The sequence below is a fragment of the Erythrolamprus reginae genome, chromosome 1, assembly GCF_031021105.1.
Source record: "Erythrolamprus reginae isolate rEryReg1 chromosome 1, rEryReg1.hap1, whole genome shotgun sequence".
Lineage (NCBI taxonomy): Eukaryota > Metazoa > Chordata > Lepidosauria > Squamata > Dipsadidae > Erythrolamprus > Erythrolamprus reginae.
In genome coordinates, this window is record NC_091950.1 from 363,618,767 (window position 1) to 363,634,392 (window position 15,626).

Consider the following 15,626-nt stretch of genomic DNA (forward strand, 5'->3'; position numbering starts at 1 on the left):
TTTTCATAAGCTTAATGAGTCACTATTACTTTAGTACTAGCATACATGTTCCTATTTGTTGTGCACCAAATGTTTTGGACTACAGATTATGAAATGGTCAAATGCAAGGTATGTAGTAGCCCTATCTTTATTGCCTTTCACATCTAATTGTTCTATTTTGAGAGGGAGGAGTTGATTTTTTTTTAAAAAAGGAGCAATATATTTGAGTTGAGCTTGATTCCAAGTGACTGTATACATATTAGCTTATCATTGCTTTCTTCAGGGACATATTAACCTCCCTATCTAGCTAATTGCTAGATTGTTCAAGTATGGTCCTTTAACTGATATATGGTTAATATAGGTGATGATGGCTATCACATGGGTGGAAAATCTTCCTGAGCCAATAGGCGTACCTGGTAAAATGACTTGAAGAAATGGACTTGCTTTTTTCTTTTAAAAAAATGTGATTATGATGGCATGTTCTGTCCCAAATCACCCATATTCAAGAAGGCAAAGCAATAAGTCTGTTCTCCATTCAGCTGATAGCCACCCAGCCCTTTCACAGGATATTCCCTATCTTCCCAGTTTTTCTTTTTTTAATTTGCAAATAGACATGCTGATAATTTCCTATATCACCTCTCCATCTATGTTTTATAAGAATTGCTACATGATCTGTGATGGTCTCAGAGGTATTTTGTAAATATAGGCTAACTTTGGCTTTGCAGTATGTTATTTTCCTATATATTTCTTAATTGAGCAAAAGTGATAAGGCACCCAAAAGAAACTTAGTTAAACATTTTCATTACCAATGAGCCATCCTAGGGAGAAGCATGTTTACTCAGAGATAAATTCTACTAAACATAATTCTGGACTGGTGCCTTAAGCTTTGAATGTCTAGAATGAAGAGAGTCCTACCAAAATCAGATATTTTTCAACCCTTGAAATATAATTTTATCTATGCCATTTACAGTGCATGCTGGTTTAAGCATGATAGTAAAATTAACATTAGCTTGACATCAATGATTTATGTTTGGTAATTAGGGAGATTTGCCACATAACTCTTCAGAATCAGAAATAAATCAACTATTACAGAAAGAAAGAGCTTTTACATGCTATTCATATACTATAAGTTGCAAAGCTTAATAAACGCAGTAATCTGGAGCTGAATAGATATTATTGCCTCAGAAGTGGAATCTGAGACAATAATGTTTGGCAGATTTTACATTTTATGTGCCACATTGGTGAGGACGGAAAAGAACAGAATATTGATGGGCTGAAGGGAAGAAAATCACAGAGAGGAGACTCTTGGGTAAGGATTTTGACTAGTAGCAAGTGGAAGTGCTTAATGTAGCTGACTGCAGTTTTGATACTACAGAATTGTATGAAAAAGATGCAGTAATTTTCAAAGCACAATAGTATACATATTAATTATTTTAATTAGAGTTCTCAATGCATCTCAGTTTTTACATTTTTTCCTTAGCCATTGCTTGGTTTTCTAAAGGCATGTGTTAAAAGACTACTGAACTATGTACTGTACATGTTTTCTTTTTTTTAGAAAACTTGAGAAAATGTTTCCAAATGTAAAATAATGCACTTGGGGAAAAGGAATCCTCAATCTGTATTGTATTGGCAGTTCTGTGTTAGCAAAAACTTCAGAAGAGAAGGATTTAGGGGTAGTGATTTCTGACAGTCTCAAAATGGGTGAGCAGTGTGGTCGGGGGGGTAGGAAAAACAAGTAGGATACTTGGCTGCATAGCTAGAGGTATAACAAGCAGGAAGAGGGAGATTGTGATCACCTTATATAGAGCGCTGGTGAGACCACATTTGGAATACTGTGTTCAGTTCTGGAGACCTCACCTACAAAAAGATATTGACAAAATTGAACGGGTCCAAAGATGGGCTACAAGAATGGAAGGTCTTAAGCATAAAACGTATCAGGAAAGACTTAATGAACTCAATCTGTATAGTCTGGAGGACAGAAGGAAAAGGGGGGACATGATCGAAACATTTAAATATGTTAAAGGGTTAAATAAGGTTCAGGAGGGAAGTGTTTTTAATAGGAAACAAGAACAAGGGGACACAATCTGAAGTTAGTTGGGGAAAGATCAAAAGCAACGTGAGAAAATATTATTTTACTGAAAGAGTAGTAGATCCTTGGAACAAACTTCCAGCAGACGTGGTTGCTAAATCCACAGTAACTGAATTTAAACATGCCTGGAATAAACATAGATCCATCCTAAGATAAAATACAGAAAATAGTATAAGGGCAGACTAGATGGATCATGAGGTCTTTTTCTGCCATCAGTCTTCTATGTTTCTATGTTTCTATGTTTGTGACATGTTCTAGGTCTAATCATCTCATATAATTTGCCATATGTAAACACTCCTTCTGATATATGTAGTCTATTATATAGTATTTATTTGTCCTTTTATTAATTTTTCATCCCAAATTTTATAAGAGTGTATCTTCATTGCCCTTTGAAATGGGTTTGAATGAAATAATAATTAACCATAAATGTCTACTAGTGCAGGGGTCCCTAACCTGACGGCCTCAGCCATGGCTTATTCATAACCGAACAATATAAGTTGCCAGTTGGCGAGCAGGCTCAACCCCACTCACACAATTATCATGGGAGCTCATGGCCCCATTCACCCAAATGGCAAGGATACTCAGGGCCCCACTTGTCAAGTAGCATGGGGACTTCAAGCCTCACGTGAGTGTTGCGAGTGCTCAGAGCCCCACTCTCAGTGTTGCAGCTGTTCAGGGCCTTGCTGACGTGAGCAATGTGGGCACTCACATGAGCAACAAGTGCTTGCATGCACACACATGCACACATACCTGCCCCTCCCACAAAACCATCCCCTCTTTTTCTCCCCTACTCTCCCTGCCCCGGGTTGCCAATCCAAAAAGTTTGGAGAACTCTGTACTGTACTGAATTTTAAACAATTCTTGTGATCCATTCTCCATTCTTAATCTCTTGTTTGAATTTATATTTTTAAGACTCTATAATTCTATTGTAATTATAGGGGTACCTTGATATTCAACTGCTTTGAAATCTGTAGATTCCAAGCATAAAACAAAAAAGAGGGGGGGGCGTGTCAACCTTTTTGTATGCATATCTCCAATGAAGGAGACCCAAGTGAGATCTCACTGGTCTTCTTACTTTCTATTCTGTAAAATAAAAAATTGTAACCCATTAAAAAAAACTGGAAGTGAAAAATTTCAAAAGTATAAAAAGCAGATATATTACCAATAAATGTTCCTATAATGAATTTGCAAGATTTAAAATGATAGAACAAGCCATGGGGAGTAGTTTCTCTCTTCTTCCCCACCCTTCATTTAATGAATTAAATTTTGTTTCTGTTGTAGCACCTGAATTTGGGGCAAAAGAATACAATCTGTATTTTGCAAACCTTTGGTTATAGGGAAATGGATTATTCTCAATTCTTATGTTTTCTTTCAAGTATATTTATTTATGTACTAAATTTATATAGCTTCCCGGCTCAATCAAGTTTCTAATGTTATATACAGCAGAAAATTCCATATTATGTACATATTATGCAAAATAGTAACATTAATATCAATTTTATTTAGTTAATAATTAATTAACATTAAATTAACATACAGCAGCAGTGGCGAAGATGCTCATCTCCCAGTTGAAAAGTTGAGAGTTCAATCCTAGAGAATGGCAGATGTTTATCTTTTAGAGCACAAAAGACAAAAATATTTGCTGTAAATTCTGTGTGGTCTTCGGGAAAGGCATCCAGCCCGTAAACGCTCAGCTGCATTCAATTGCCCTGACTCCATCCCAGTAAAAGGGATTAGAAGGTCGTAAAGAGGGAGTAGATGCATTAATATAGTGTGTAATCAGGTATTACTGTATTATGAAATGCAAATGAACTTTATAGAATAGAGTTTTATATAAATATCACTCTGTAGAAGAGATACTGTAATTAGGGATGCAGCTTACACAACAGGCTATTCAACCACTCTTGGTGAACCATCAGTTTATAACTGATATAACTGAACCATCAGTTTATAACTGATATAACTGATCCTCTCCCAGAGGAATTGAATAAAGTGTCTGTGACAATGAAGTGTCTGTGAATAAACTTATCTATGTATAGTCCAGGCAGGGGTTGCTGCTACCACCACTACAGTGCACTGCATGTGCAGCTTTGGGGTTTTGGCATGCGTGTGTCACAGTAAGATTTTGCTTCTGCGCATGTGCAGAAAGCAAAATTTTGCGAGGGGACACATGCACGAGAGAGATTTTGGCTATTGTTTTGCTTCCATGAAGACACAGAAGCAAAAAAAATCACCAAAATCTCACACACGTGCGTGTTCCCTCATAAGATTTTACTTTTTGCACATGCACAGAAGCAAAATCTCACTTATTCATGTATGCACATGCACGCCAGACACCTGAAACTGCGCACACAGTTCCAGTTTTATTACCAGTGGGCATCCTCATTCATATCAGTAGGAACCCACTACTGGTACAGTCCCAATTCACTATCATTTGGACAGTTTCACCAACGTAAGAACATAAGAAGAGCTATGTTGAATCAGGCCAAAGTCCATTGAGTCCAGCATTCTGTGTCACATAGTGGCCCACCAAGTGTACATGGGGATCTTGAACAGAAAGATAAGGCAAAACCCTCCCTTTCCCTTGACCCCCAACAAATGGTACTCAAGGGAATCCTGCCTGCTTCAACCAACATAGAGGCGGCACATGGACATCCGTTTCAATAACTAAGAAATGCTTGCAGGCAGATTCCCAATTTTTTCTCTATTTGTTGAATTGATGTGAGCCCTCTTTTCTTCCCTTGCTTTATGCAGTATCATTTCATTCATTTCTCTTAATTCATACAAATCCTTCCATATCTTTCTTGCACGATCATCACATATAACGCAATGCTCTTTCTGCAGCCAATAAGTAGATAACTTGGGTTGAAAAACTGAACAGTGTGACTTTTGGCATATATATTTAAAGTTAGCCCTCTTGTATTCAGTGATGCTTATACTTTCTAGTAAATGTATATAGAAATCACAAATGTAATATTATCATATTTATAATCTTATAAAATCCATATAGCATTTTAAATGATGATTGATACATGTATCTGCGTTATCACCAATGAGATACTAAAAATAGGAAATTGGACTGTGCACATTGTGCAACAGACTATTTTACAACAAAGTTATGGAAATGTTTTTGAAAACGTATTAAATATTCTGCTTCTGAACTGTATAGCACTAATTTAGACCATGTGTCACTTAGCAAACACCAAAAGCTGCAAGTGGCAGTAAGGGGACAGATGTTAATTGAATTGCTGTGCTGTTATCAGAGAAAATAGCTACCAGCCGAAGCAAGATGGCTGCCCCAGACATGCCCTCTTCAAGTTAGAATATTGTATCCTTCGCTCTGCAAGGGCTTCTGGGTTATGAGGAAATCATACACAGATGACTAATATTTTTATGGTTCACAGCCAAGCAAAGTGAAATTCAGCAGCTGTTCAGGACAAGTGACCACTCTAACGGCTGCAATATAACTAGCTAAATAGAGAGGGAATTGCAAGAGAGCAAGAGGTTAGCGGTGATTATCGGCAGGTGAGTGCTTTATTGAAGTTGAAAGACCATTAACATTGATGGAGTAATTATTTCAACTTGAAAGTAATTACCTTGATGGGTGATAACTTCTCCAGTGTTCCCAGACTGGATTGGGCCAAACAACTGTGAACTCCTGAAGCCTAGAAAAATATTACAACAATACTGCAATGTTTAAATGGATAAAATTTCTCTTCAAGTATTTTAACTTGACTAACGGTAGGTAGAACAAATTCTTAAATAGAGAGGCATTTATTTTCTCGATCATATCAAATGCTCCCTTCCGATACATGCTTCCCAGATTATTCATATTATTTGAATTCAATTTTAAGATAAAAAAAAATATTTTGACTATTGTTACATTGCATCTTTCAACAGAAATTATAAGATTCAGTATATAAGATTCTATTGTTATTGGATCTGATAATTTTAATAGCTTGGTAGTGGTATATCTTGCAGATAGTAAGTGTTCCTTGACCCCAAACTATTTCTGGGTTCCAAGGTGGAAGTAGTGACCAAAAGTATATTTGCACACTTATCCCTTGTGCATCAGAGATAATTGTGCAAATAATAACCCCGTGCCAATTTGGCGAAGCAGTGGACATAGAGGATGTGAGCATCTGGATGGGTGTTAACAGATTCAAACTCAACCGAGACAAGACTGAATGGCTGTAGGCATTGCTGCTGAAGGACAGTTTGATCCATCCATCCTTGGCTCTTGGGGGGGGGAGGAATATTAACCCCTGCAGAGGGGATCAGCAACTTGGGTGTCCTCCTAGACCCACAGCTGAGACTGGACCATCATCTCTCAGGCTTTTGTACAAGTTCATCTTCTGCACCAGTTGAGGCCCTATTTGGATCAGGAATCTACTCAGAGCCACTCACGCCCTTATCACCTCATGTCTCGATTATTGCAATGTGTTCTACGTGGGGCTACTCTTGAAAAGTGTTAAGAGACTACAGTTGGTCCAAATGCAGCCACATCAGCTGTTATGGGTGTACCTAGGTACACCCATGTTACACCTATCAGAGCTGCATTTGCGGAAACTAGCCAGCCCAAGCAACAAACCAGCCCAACAAGCTAACCAACCCAACCAGCCAGCCACAGAGTAGTAGATATGGAGTTGAAGTCTCCAATGAAACACAGCAGCAGTAGGAAGTCTTGGAAAAATATATTTACTTCTTATTTTTAATTATTTACTACTACTGTATCTATACTGTACATACTACTACTGTATCTATACTATACATACATAGTATGTACCATACATAGTATATTATCTATACTATACTATACTATACATATATCACCCAGGTATCTCACTAGTATCTCACTACAACTATCTCAGTTACAATAACTCACAGGAACCAACACATCAATGCAGCAATACAGTCACTTCAGAACACACTTCACACAGATCAGGATCAGATATCAGAGAGAAAGCAAGAGAAGGGAGCTCTTGCATATTTAAAGACTTTTCACCTGATTTCACTTGCTGCGTGCTTAATTGCCTCAGAATGACTCAGCATTCTTTATGTAGGCCTTTCTTCTGCATTGAGACATTACCTCAGGATATGCTAAATCCTGAAAACACCAACACTCCACAAGCTGCATTGACTCCCAATAGGTCTCTGGACACAATTCAAGGTGTTGGTTATCACCTTTAAAGCCCTACATGGCTTAGGACCAAATTATGTATGGAACCGCATTCTGGCACATACCTCCCAGCAGCCGGTTAGGGCTCACAGAGTTGGTCTTCCCAAAGTTCCTTCACCCAGACAGTGTCAGATGGTGGGACTGCATGGGAGGGCCTTCTCTGTGGCAGCTCCAGCTTGGTGAAATCAACTCCCTCCTGAGATCTGCACGATACCCACCCTCCTAGCCTTCCAAAAGGCTGTAAAAATATGTCTTTTCCAACAGGCCTGAAGCCAGTGAGTGGCTCCATCTAGTCCTGTCTGAATGGATGAATTAAGGGTTTTTTATAATTGTTTTATTCTTTTTATATTGCTGTTAGCAGCCCAAGGAGTTGGGCAGCATATAAGTCGCAATAATAAATAAATAAAACCAGTTGCCACTATTTCTAAATTAGTAGCCTTGGCAATAATTCCTCATTCTTTAGTTATATAAAAAGACATCTCTGCTGTGACTCCTTAAACATTTCAAAGTCGCTTAGCAAGTAAAGCAAATTCTGATGCCACTTTTGTAATATACTCTACCTGCAGCTATCTTTCAGGAATACCTTAAAGTTTTACCAAATGGAGGAGCCAAACTTTTAATTAGTATATGATACAGAGGAATATCATTCTTGTGTTATAAAACATATCAGTTGTTTTCCTGGCACAGGGTAAGATGTTGATTTTAATCCTGAAAAACAGCATGGGACTGAATGAAGGCTCATCTATCTCAATATAAGCAGTTTGGTTACCAGAAAAGATGTCCTCATTTTGCAGGGTCCAGATGAAGATTCCTCCCAAGGTTTTGGAAGGCACTGCCCCAAGATTGTTCTGCTATGCCCATTTTCACCAAAAAAGCAAGAACTCAATTTTAAAACCAGGTTTTGCATGATGAATAAGTTAATCATGGGTGTTGTTATTACATTCCATGCTTGGTTTTATTGCAAAGCATGCTTTTATTTACAATATTTATATTTTATTTAAAAAAAATTGAACTTGCCCAATATTCCAAGTAATGCAGCAAGTGAAGTTGTTACTCTAATGCTACTGAATAGACCTCCTCCCTATTAGCAACTGGGCTACTGCATTCTGAACCAACTGCAACTTTCAATTTTCAGAGACAGCCTCTGTGAAGCTCATTCCAGTAAGCCTAAGCATGTAAGCATGAGGTGATGAGGACATGAATCACTGTCACCTGTTGCAACTGCCCTGTTGCAACAATTGCCCTCTAGATAAAATAGTGGCAGAGGTGAGTGGCTCCCTGTTCAGACTGGTTCTATAGAACTGATAGTGGGTATTTCTCCCCACTCACGTCCCCAAACCAGCTCTCTTGCTAGCACCATAGGCACTGCCTTCTGGTTTTTTGGTTTTTGACACTGTGCATGCATGTCAGTGGTCTTGTTCTACATAGCAACCTCCTTTTCCTCTGCTTGCCAGCTGTGGGGAACAATTCCGCACTTCCATCCCCCACCCCCAGCCAAATCAAACCTTGCATGGATCTCTCCCTATCTAGCTATTTGTTATGGGCATCATCTTCTATTTGGCAATTGTCACAGCTGTTTGAAAATGGCTGTCTAAATCAGCTGGATTGTATAAAAGTTAGTCATGGCAATTAAAATAATCTCACTGAACATCAGCCAGGTGCCTTGTGTTTCTAAAAAGTCACATTACATTATATATTTAAAAGCCTAAAAGGTGGTTTTGACAGGAACCACGTAATGAATTTTCCTGTAGATTGTTCCCATTCAGTAATTACAGCTTGCGAGGTTTATTTTTTGCTGCAACGATTACTAAAGTCATGGCTGATAACTTTGCCCACAAGTGTGTTTTCCTTTACACCCTCCTCCTTTCTCTCTCTCTCTCTCTCTCTCTGTGAATGTGGGTGTAAAGATAGTTATTGATCTCTTGCTGAGCTGAGATTTCAGTTTTATGCCAGATAGCTTGATTAATGGGTTGGTTTCTGTAAGTGGACTGAATGGGGATAGGAATCCCGCGCAGCCCATCCTGCCAGCCCTAAATCCATCAAGACACATATCTCATTATGAAATAGTTATCAAGTATACATGAAAAATTAATTGGGCTCAGTTTGATTCTGAAAAGACTCAGCCTTCTACTTGGCGATCCCCCCAATCTTTCCAGATGTTGAGCACTAGCCCCTTGAGGAAGAGTGAAGGGAGATGTATTAATACGTTGTATTGATTAGATCAAGACCCCTGACAGTTATTTGCAGAGATACCATCTGGCGGCTGTTCGAATTCCTTCACCAAAAACAGGACGTGACATGTTATTAATCTCAACTCTCTAAGTATAGACAGTTGCCTTTTCTGCTAAACCGCATTTTACCATTCTGTAGGAGATGAATGCAAACCTGAAGGGTGCTGAAATTAAGGTTATTACACAAATTGAGCCATATGGTCCAAATATTTCAGCAAGAAAATTGCCAGGCAATAAAAATTGCTCCTGCCTTCCTAATGGTGTAAATTACAGTTTAACCATGGCTCTAATGATGTCCTTCTGCCGCGCTTAACTACTGTTACATGAAGGACATTGTTTTAAAAATATAAAAAACAAGTAAATGCCAGCAGCGTGTTTTACAATCTGTTAGTGTGTCATTAAGAACACTGTCAGAATTACATAAACATAATGGTAGGCAACCTAGCATAGGAAAGAACAAGTATAGAACTGGAGCATCTTGAAAACCTCCATAGTGTCAAGAGCTCTTTCAGTTTTGGGATCAGTGCCAATCCATAGTTATTGTTGCTTACTGTTACTCAATTATTCTTTTTTAAAGAAAAGCAAAAACAAAAGCTTTGATTATGCAAATGTACATGGAAGCAATAGTCCAAAGGTCTGTATACAAAAGGTCACCATGTGTATTCTAGATTTTGCCTCTACTTTTCCTTGTTTATAATTCTACATTGGTTCACATGTAGGATGTTAGTAGCTGTAGAAAGATTCCATTTATAATGATCTAGAGCAGTGTTTCCCAACATTGGCCACTTGAAGATATCTGGACTTCAACTCCCAGAATTCCCCAGCCAGCGTCCAAATTTCTTCAAGTGGTCAAAGTTGGGAAACACTGATCTAGAGGAGGGGAGAGAGGGGGAAATGGGAAAGGGAAAGGAAGGGAAAGGAAAGGAAAGGAAAGGAAAGATTCTAACTGTCTATTTCAAGGATTACTATGGATTGTATCCAATATGTAACATTTTGTAAATCATAGTTAGAAGGTATCAAAGGAAGGTTCATTTAGGAAATAATATTTCTAAAGGGGCTTAGTTTCTATTTCATATTTTTTTTATCCCACCATTCTAACTTTTGTATAAAGAACTCAAGGCAGAGAATATACACAATATTCCTTCCTTATCTTACTTTCCCTACAACAACAATCCTGCAAGGTTGGTTGAGATGAGAGAAAGAAACTGGTCAAAATTCACCCAGCTGGCTTTCATGACTAAAGCAGGACTAGAACTCAGTTTTGAGGTTTATAGACCAGCACCTTAGCCATTATCTCAAACGGGCTCTTTTAATTTTCCGTTATAATCTTTGTCTGCATAGGCAAATAAAATTGTTCCTTTTCTAAACATCCTGAGAAAAGTCAAAACAAGAGCACTGTTAATGCAAAGTAAATAAAACAAAATCAAGCAGAAGAAAAGATTCTTCTCCATCTGGAATTTAGTTATAATTTATTACTTTAAATCCTAAATGTGATCAGAAGGTATTATCGATCTTTTGTATCACAGAATACATGATGTAAATTACATATTGTTACTTCTCATTGAATAGAATTATTTTAACCAGACATGAACAGAATTGTTCTCCAATAAGAGTTAATCATGAATTTAAGGAATGAAGATTAATCTGTTATTTTAAACAGGTCAAACTTTATAGAAGAGGACAGCAGATATGCCTGATTAGTTTTACTCATCCTTATAAAAAACTAGGTTCTGTAGTGGTTGCAGGACTAGATTAGAACAGAGAAAATCCATGTTCGAGTCCACCATCACCATTAAAAATTTAGCAGGTCATTTTAAGCCAGTAATTCTCTCCTAGACAACAAGATCGCAAGAGTATTAGAGGCCGAGGGAAGCATTACTGCATACACTTTCTTAAGTTCAGAAAGGAAATGTAAGCTATACCTCTAATAAATCAATAAATACATTGGCTTCTTCTTCCTCATATAGGAAGAAATGCTTATTTTTATTGCTTACTTTATCTCAACTTAAATGTTCCTACTTCTCTTTCTTTTGTTATGTTGTTTTGCTAGGAATTACTATGTGTGTGTGTATATGTGTGTGTGTGTGTCACATGTTTTTTTGCTGAATTTGAAAATTAAGTGAGACTAGGATAGATCTATTTCGGCCTTATTTTGGCCTCATCAGCTAGCCATACCCACTGGGACTTGAACCTGCAACCTTTGCCCTGTAAGGCAGAGAATTATCCTCTAGGCTACAGTATCCTCTAGGCTACAGTATCCAATCCCTTCAGCTCTGCAACTGGTGTATTGAAGGAACATCACAGCTCCTTATTTGCCTCTCGGCCCAACCCAGGGCCATTTCCAAGGCAGTTAATTTTATTGATAGCCGACAATTCTATCTGTATGTGTCACATGTTTTTTTGCTGAATTTGAAAATTAAGGGTTTGAAAATTATTAAAATTATAAGAATTTGAAAATTATATATATACCCACTAAAACTCTCATTGTGTATTGGACAAAATAAATAAATAAATAAAATAAAATAAAATAAACATGAAAAACTAATTAGTTGATTAGCAAAATTTCACCAATCAACTAAGATATCTTTAGAGCTGTGAAAACCAAAACATGAATAGCATTGAGCTTTATTTCACATGAGAGTAGTTATACATTTCACTTCACTTTGCTTCTTCAAAGTGTTTTCAGTGCCTTGCATTGTGGCTTTCCTAGGATGGGAAAGGAGGGGATTTGATGGCCCTGATATCTCTATTTAAAAGGCACTAATGGCAAAATCTCAATATTGTGAGGCTTGCCAAGAAAATTGGCTTCTATGACCTGGTACTTTCAAGCTCATAAGTATTACGAAGTAAATTCCTTTTGAAATACAAACGGTTTCCCTGTATTCTCTCAATATTCTATCTCTAGAGATGTCTTGTCTTGTTTTGTTTTTGTGATGTCTCAAGATGAGATCCATGTTTTGAAATGCATGGTTAATGTGAATTAGTAAGGGCAAAATCCCCTTGCTTTTCCCTGAGTGAAGTGTGTTGGTGGGGCGTTTTTAAAGCAATGTGTAAAAGATGTCTTTGGAGGAAATGGCTTTCAAATGGAATTGTGCATATTCAGGAGTTTCAAAGAAAAGCAAAACATAATTCTAACAGTCTGGAGGAACAGACCAACACTGGCATCAAGGAAAAAAAGGTGCTGTCATGTTCAGCCTGCAAAACTGGGATGAAGGAGTTGATCATTTAAAAGCCTCCTGCTCCCTGAAAAACTAACTGAATGCCAAGTGCTAACTTGTAAAATGCTGCTCTTTTATGGGGCTTTGTTTTCAAGTCAAAGCAGGCAGTTCGCATTCTTGTTGGGACTGCTGCAAATCCCTAGCTGTCAAGGGGTGTCAGAGAAAGAAAATACAATTCACAGTCACAGTAAGTAATGTCTACTTTTAGGGTGTGATCAAATACTACCCTAGTTGTTTTAACTGATGCCAAGTGCAGTTATTAAGGGGTGCCCCTGTATGTCCTTCATTCGTTTCCAATAAGCTACATATGCTTCCCTCCTTATGTTCTCTGTGCTCCTAAATGCAAATAGGGAAAATGGTTACTGTTAAAACATTTCAAATGTCTTGGTCAATTGGATTTTAATTCTTTTGATCAGTAGCTTTACATTGTTAAGGAACCATATAGCTATTGCCTGGATTGGGGGGGGGGACTGTTATACTTGTCATCAATTAATGTATTGATCCATTTTTTACACCTGCATAAACATCATACTTTCATGTGTTTTTTGTGAATATATTGTCGGTGATATTCCAACTTCAAAGAAACATTCAATTTCTTTGGTTACATAAGTGGAAATGCTTGTGCTATAACAGTTGCTGCCATCTGTACGTTTTGCATTTGTGTTTCTATTAAATAATCTCAAATTTTATAAATTATTATTCTTGATCAATTAGCTCTGTCTCAAAGCAGCTAAAGATTTTTTTTGCCTCTAGAAATACAACTGTGAGGCATACAATAAGCAGTAAGAACAAAACTCCAGAGTGATAATTGCCTTTTGTAAACTCCTTGCCTTTCATAAACTCCTTAAAACCCACCTCTGCCGTCAAGCGTGGGGGAACTGAAACATCTCCCTTTGCCTATGTAGTTTTTTGTGTATGATGACTGTATGTATTTTCTTATATATTGGGGTTTCTTGTTTTTTAGACTTTTAAAAATGTATTATTGTTATTTTAGATTCCAACTATTAGATTTGTTATTGTATATTGTTTTTATCATTGCTGTAAGCCGCCCTGAGTCTATGGAGAGGGGCGGCATACAAATCTAATTATTATTAATAATAATAATAATAATAATAATAATAATAATAATAATAATAATTGTAGAAATGACTGGATACCACCTGACCAATAGTTTTCCAGCAACATACTCAAAAATAAATTTGTGTAGCTTTGTGCAGTTTTAATATTTGTGCAGGGGAGCCTACCCCATACATTATTGACAACCATAGGTCAATGCTAATATTTTTATCTGTTTTCACCTAAATAAATATTTTGACCCACCTTTGGGGCATTTCAAGTAGTCAAAGCAATACCAGATGGACGTACAAACTTGTCAAGATTCTTATGGGTAGTTTTGAAAATGCCTTTCTTACCTTTGGGGTGTTCTTGGCTTCAGTTCTTTCTGAAAGGAAATTAAACTACATTCATTTATCTTGCCTTTAATGTTTTAAAGTTTTGTTTTGTTTTAGGTCCTCAGCAACCTGCTCTACAGTCATTACTGCTGGGCATATTTCTATAATTTCTTGTTCCTTTTAAGAAATACAAACTGGTAACTTAATTAGTGAATTAATTAAATGTTACAGGTTTTTTGTTATTAAAGCAAGTCAGAGAAAAGACTTATGTTTGGTAATCTTTCTAACTCAGCACTAGGAACAAGGCCGTGGCAAACCACATCCAAAAAACTTGCCAAAAAAACAGCAGGCAATCACCAGGATTCAAGATTATCTCAAATTCATCAAAAACAAGGCTGGGCATGTTTCCCATATTGTTTGGAAAAACTGCTTCAGAGCCTATGCAAACATAGGTCCTTTCTGTTACTTTTTAAAGCAGTCCAAAGTAAGAGGCAACTAGAGTGCTGATACTTTAATCCTTGACAAGTTGTCACATATTTCCTGAGGCCACCTTGTTTCTCAAAGTGCAGGCCTATAGCAACATCCTATTGCTGCAAAGTCTTGTGCTCCAAATAGCTGAAATCAATGAACTGATTTTGAACAGCTTCATGGAGACTCCAATTACCTCTCCACGCCCGGCTTTCTGGAGATGCTGATTTGATGCCTATTCTATCAACGGAGGATTTATCTTCTTCCCGTTAGAGGAAGTGTGATCTTTTTGCAGTTGATTAAGAGCAAGGGCAAGGTGATAATAATAAAGTGGCAAATTAACCCTTAAGCCAAATGCTTCCCATCAGGAGGTTAGAGCAAAATATTCTGTTTGTATATAAGTCCCAGGGAATTTATTATTTGCTTGAGTGGTGGCTAGAAGCAGAGAGATTTGTGAGTGAAACTAGCTATCTTTGGTAAAAGTTTGAATGTATGCAACATGAAATGTTAAATTTAAGGCTCCCCCCCCCCCTCTGATGATAGGGGAATATAGAATTATTTATTGGCCAAGTGTGATTGCACACACAAGGAATTTGTCTTTGGTGCATATGCTCTCAGTGTATATAAAAGAAAAAGATGCATTTGTCAAGAATAATGAGGTATAACACTCTACAGAGTATACGGAGAGGGGTGGCATACACATCTAATTAATAATAATAATAATAATAATAATAATAATAATAATAATAATTGTCATAGGAGTCAAATAAGCAATGAGGAAACAATATTAATAAACATTTTAAGGATACAAGCAACAAGTTACAGTCATACAGTTATACAGTCATAAGTGGGAGAAAATGGGTGACAGGAATGATGAAAAAAACTAGTAGTAATAATAGTGCAACCCTAGTAAATAGTTTGACAATGTTGAGGGAAATATTTGTTTAGCAGAGTGATGGCGTTCGGGGGAAAACTGTTCTTGTGTCTACTTGTCTTGCTGTGCAGTGCTCTGTAGCAACGTTTTGCGGATAGGAGTTGAAACAGTTTATGTCCAGGATGCAAGGGGTCAGT

General features: G+C 37.3%; 1 protein-coding gene across 1 annotated transcript in view; it reads left to right on the plus strand.

The window, feature by feature from the left end:
- Positions 1–15,626, plus strand: part of USH2A (usherin) — a 584,211-nt gene that overhangs the window by 511,085 nt on the left and 57,500 nt on the right. The window lies entirely within an intron of this gene.